The 5436-nt window shown below is 39.4% G+C and overlaps 1 pseudogene; it reads left to right on the top strand.

The window, feature by feature from the left end:
* Positions 1-706: 706 nt before the first annotated feature.
* On the top strand, positions 707-2693 carry LOC142865847 (SWI/SNF-related matrix-associated actin-dependent regulator of chromatin subfamily A containing DEAD/H box 1 pseudogene; annotated as a pseudogene).
* Positions 2694-5436: the final 2743 nt, after the last annotated feature.

The following is a 5436-nucleotide window of genomic DNA, read 5'->3' as shown; positions in this document are numbered from 1 at the left end:
AGCCCAAGCTGGGTCTATGTCTCTCAGCCTCTGAGTCGGCACCGTTTTCCTGGGAACAGGGTGCCAGCAGCACCTGGGAGGGCGGGCGGGGTCCCAAACGGGAAGGTCCCGTTCCCTGGAGGTTCCTCCAGCTGGTGGCAGTATTGTCTCTCTGGGCAGCTGCGGGTAAGGTCGGTGGAGGGGAGGAGGAGGCAATATGGCGCCTGCCGCGCGGCTCGGGTCCGTGCACACGGAGGTGCCTGGAGGAAGTTGGGAACCTGGTGCCACGTCTGCTACAGGCTCACCGTTGGCAGGCGGCGGCAGACTCTGGGCTGATGTCCGCAGGTCTCTCCACCCGCTGGGGAGCCCGCCAGCAGTCCCGAATGCAGGGGAGGGGAAACAGCAGATCCACCTACCCTTGCCGCTGGTCTCCGGGCTGCTCTGGTGGTCTCAGCCTCCAGTTCTCCTCCGCAGCCTCCTCCCGTGGAGTCTCCCGGGGTCTCAGGTACCCCTCCTTCCGGCCCTTGTCCGCTGTATGCTCGTCTTCTTGCTTCTGTCCTCTATTTTCTGCTAGAATCGGTCTTTTCTGCAGAGACCCTCTGTCTGGCGGTGTTATTCGTCCGCCATCTTGCTCCTCCCCCTCGGCTGCAGCGTTTTTAATTGGAAAGATAGAAAAGTTTCTGGAAGCCTAGAATTGAAGCGTTAGGTGAAGGAAAAGCATAAGCACTGTTCACAAAGATGTCCAAATCTAATGGCTTATCAGAAGATTTGATATGGAACTGTAAGACACTGATCCAAGAAAGGGATGTAGTTATAAGGCTTATGAACAAATGTGAAGACTTTTCAAATAAACTGACCAAACAAGTCACCATGCTCACTGGAAATGGAGGTGGATGGAACATAGAACAGCCGTCCATTCTAAACCAAAGTTTGTCATTGAAGCCCTATCAGAAGGTTGGTTTGAACTGGCTGGCATTGGTGCATAAACATGGACTTAACGGCATTTTGGCAGATGAAATGGGCCTAGGAAAAACTATACAAGCCATTGCATTTCTGGCATATCTCTATCAGGAGGGTAATAATGGTCCTCATTTGATCGTTGTTCCAGCCTCAACTATAGATAACTGGTTAAGGGAAGTTAACTTATGGTGCCCCACTTTAAAGGTACTTTGTTACTATGGTTCTCAAGAAGAACGTAAACAAATTAGATTTAACATTCATAGTAGATATGAAGATTATAATGTAATTGTGACCAAATATAACTGTGCCATCAGCAGCTCTGATGACCGTAGTCTGTTTTGACGGCTGAAACTTAATTATGCAATTTTCGATGAGGGCCACATGCTGAAGAACATGGGCTCCATCCGCTACCAGCATCTCATGACAATTAATGCAAATAATCGTTTGCTGCTCACAGGCACGCCAGTACAGAATAATCTGTTACAACTCATGTCGATGTTGAATTTTGTCATGCCACACATGTTCAGTAGTAGCACCAGTGAAATACGGAGAATGTTTTCTTCTAAAACGAAATCAGCAGATGAGCAAAGTATATACGAAAAAGAGAGAATAGCACATGCGAAACAAATTATAAAGCCATTTATTCTCAGAAGAGTAAAAGAAGAGGTTCTCAAACAGCTACCCCCCAAGAAAGATCGAATTGAGTTGTGTACAATGTCAGAGAAGCAGGAGCAACTTTATTTGGGTCTTTTCAACAGATTGAAAAAATCTATCAATAACCTGGAAAAAAACACAGAAATGTGTAATGTCATGATGCAGCTGAGAAAAATGGCCAATCATCCTTTATTACATCGCCAATATTACACAGCTGAAAAACTCAAGGAAATGTCTCAGCTTATGCTAAAGGAGCCTACACACTGTGAGGCTAACCCTGACCTGATCTTCGAAGATATGGAAGTTATGACAGACTTTGAACTACATGTACTTTGTCAACAATATCGACACATCAATAGCTTCCAATTAGACATGGATTTAATTTTAGATTCTGGAAAATTTCGAGCTTTAGGATGCATCTTGTCCGAATTGAAACAGAAGGGTGATAGAGTTGTATTATTTAGCCAATTTACCATGATGCTGGATATTTTAGAGGTTCTCTTAAAACATCATCAGCATAGGTACCTCAGATTAGATGGAAAAACTCAGATTTCTGAAAGGATTCATCTAATTGATGAGTTTAATACCGATATGGATATCTTTGTATTTCTGCTGTCAACAAAAGCTGGTGGATTAGGAATAAATCTGACATCAGCAAATGCTGTCATACTTCATGATATTGACTGTAATCCTTACAATGACAAACAGGCAGAAGATAGATGCCATAGAGTAGGCCAGACTAAAGAAGTGCTAGTTATAAAATTAATAAGCCAAGGGACTATTGAAGAATCCATGCTAAAAATTAACCAGCAGAAATTGAAACTAGAACAAGATATGACCACAGTCGATGAAGGTGACGAAGGGACTATGCCAGCGGATATAGCCACTTTACTAAAGATGTCAATGGGCCTGTGAAGTCAGAATTGGGAATTCCTAATTGATGAGGAAATATCAACTTGGTGCACTCAAGGACATTTACATTATGGTGACCATGGGGTTTATGGACATTTATAACTTTTTATAATTTCCATATTGCATTTCTCATACTATGGACAACTTTTTTGCCACTAACTGAACTCTCCGGATGCTCACACGTGAAATTTCAAAAAAAAAAAAAAAAAAAAAAAAGCCACAAATATGAAGTCCTGAAGATGTTGAATAATCATTTTACAAAGCAGTTTTCTGAATGGGGATTAGTTGGTGATTGTTTGTAACAAATACGCTAATGCTTTAGAAATGTCAGTATTTTTGTAATTATTTCTACCTCCAAATATATATATATATATATATATATATTGTCTTTCACTGGATAATGTGTGTAGATTTTTACATGTGCCTTATTTGACAATGCTTATGTCTTGTTTTTGCTTGTCTCATTTGAAGTTCTTTTTTATTATGTTAGTTTAAAACTGCAGCTGTATAGATTATATAGCTTTCATTTTATTGCTATTTGAAGCAGATGTTCACCAATGTCAACAAGAACTCAACCTGAATTTAAAGGTGGCATTCCATATACTAACACCCCCCCCCCCCAGGTCCTCTCAAACACTTCTGTTAAAACACGTTTGTTTGGCTAGGCACTAAGTTGTTTTCCAGTGAGTAGTAACGAAAGAAGCCCATTTCTTGCTCCATGGATTAATTCCTTCCGTTCATTTCCCAACCGCACTAATTGTGCTTATTACTCTGCCTACTCTTGTGCATGTTTTCATTGATTACCCTCTCCTGGCTTTTGCTTCTCTTGAAACTGTTGCCCAGTCACTTCTGCTCCAGTTCTCTTCCTCTCTAAATCGTAGTTTATTCCTGCCACAACTCCACACATCAGCAAAATGTTGGTGACATTTTTCAAGCCCGGCAGAGCAGATTAAAGTTATTTCACTGCAAAGCAGACTGAACGTGACTTCGTATTAAGGCAGCATTAGGTACTGCATGGAAATAGGTCGTTACCTTTAAATTCCTATCAAAATATCATTTGCCAGTTTCCAGAATTTCCAGTACAGGACCACCTAAAGAGAAAGCCATTGTTCAATTCCAATTCAGTGTGGATGACAAAGTGAAAGTTAGAAGAAGTAAAGTTGTCTATTTGATATTTAACTCTTTATTAAATCTTTCTTTAACTTTCTGCCTGTCAGTCTATATTGCTGTTTTTATTATACATCAGTTTCTTTGTATAACTTGTGAGTTTCAAGTGTTTTGTTTTTATTATGTAAATATCCTTATAAATAAACTTATTTATAAATGAAAGATTTGTTAATTTTTGAAGATCATACTTTTCAAGGCATCCTAACTTGTGAAGAGGCTAGGTAATTTAACCCTCTGCATTTAGAAGGTGAATAAAGTTCTCATAGTGATTATTTAGATACTATAGATTCTGAGAACTCACAGCTTAGTAGACTTAACCCAATCTTGAAGGTATATTGAACAGACTTGATATATTTTAGCGTTACAGGACTAAAAGGATTCTGAAAATGTTAATCCTACCTCCTACTGCATCACCTGCCCAGATTACTTAGTCAAATCATTGGGAACATTACTTTTTAAAATCTCGTGATGGATTTCTCATAACTTTTTTGTATTAATGTATTTTCAATGATAGGCTATTTCCTTTGTTGTTGTTATATCCATATTTTTATCTCTGATGATATGTAGTTGGGTTCTTCATGTAATGCTCTATTATGTCTTGGGTTTAATAAAAGTATTTGTAACCTTAAAAAAAAATGACCTTGCTGTCATGAAGCTGCATTCTAGTAGAGGAGACACACAGTGGCAGTACAAGTTAATTATAGCTGCTTTTAGATGATGCTGACAAAAGATATGGAGAAAAATATAGCCTGGAGGATAGGGATGGTGCGGGAGTTGTTATTTTAGAAGAGGTATTCAGGAAAGGCCCCACTGGCATTTGAGTAAATATGTAAGGAAGTGAATAAATGAATCATGCAGATATCTAAAGGAAGAACATTCCAGAATAAGAGAACAGTGAATACAGACAAAGACGAGGCAAGAACATGCCTATTATCCGTAACAGCGAAAAGAGACCAATGTGGCAGGAGTTGATGGAATGAGATTGGAAAGTAGAAGAAAATTAGGTCACAGAGCAAAGGGACAGACAGAGTAGAGTTCTGTAGCCCATTAAAAGGACTTTGGAGTCAAACAAGTGGATGAAGTATAAAGTGGCCATATTCCAGATACATTATACATTTATAACCAATTGCATTTACTGATCGATTGAATACAGGATGTGAGAGAAAGAGGAAAAGCAAACATGACTTCAAATTTTTGGCCAGAGCAATGAAAATGATACAGTGTCATTTTCTGTGGGTAGAGAAGCCCACAGAAGGAGCAGGTTTATCTGGGAAAATCAGGACTTTGGTTTGGGACATTTTAATTTTGAGATATCTAATAGACATCAAGTTGGAGGTGCTCATTATGTAACTAGAAATGTGAATTGGGAGTTCAGTGCAAGAGTCTGAACAGGATATATACATCTGAGAGTCAGCAGAATATAGGTGGCACATAGAGCCATGATCCTAGATGAGATAACATTAGGAATGACTATGAATAGAAAAGAAAAGACATCTGAGGATCAAGTCCTTGACACGTCAGTGTTTGTAATTTGGGGAAATGAGGAGGATCTAGCAAGGAAGAATGATAAGGAGCAACCAGAAAGGTAGTAGCAAACCCAGGAGAGAGTGGTGTCCCAGAAGCCAGTGATGATAGTATTTTAGGAAGTAGACAATAATCAGTTCCGTTCATTGCTATTAAAAGACCAGATAACAAGAGAAATAAGAATGTACTACTATTCCACAGACCCATTTAATTTAAAAAAAAAAAAAAGAAAAAAAAAAA

This window comes from Microcebus murinus, chromosome X (genome assembly GCF_040939455.1).
Source record: "Microcebus murinus isolate Inina chromosome X, M.murinus_Inina_mat1.0, whole genome shotgun sequence".
NCBI lineage: Eukaryota > Metazoa > Chordata > Mammalia > Primates > Cheirogaleidae > Microcebus > Microcebus murinus.
Note: the sequence above shows the minus strand (reverse complement) of the source record. Positions and strands in the feature narration are given on the sequence as shown.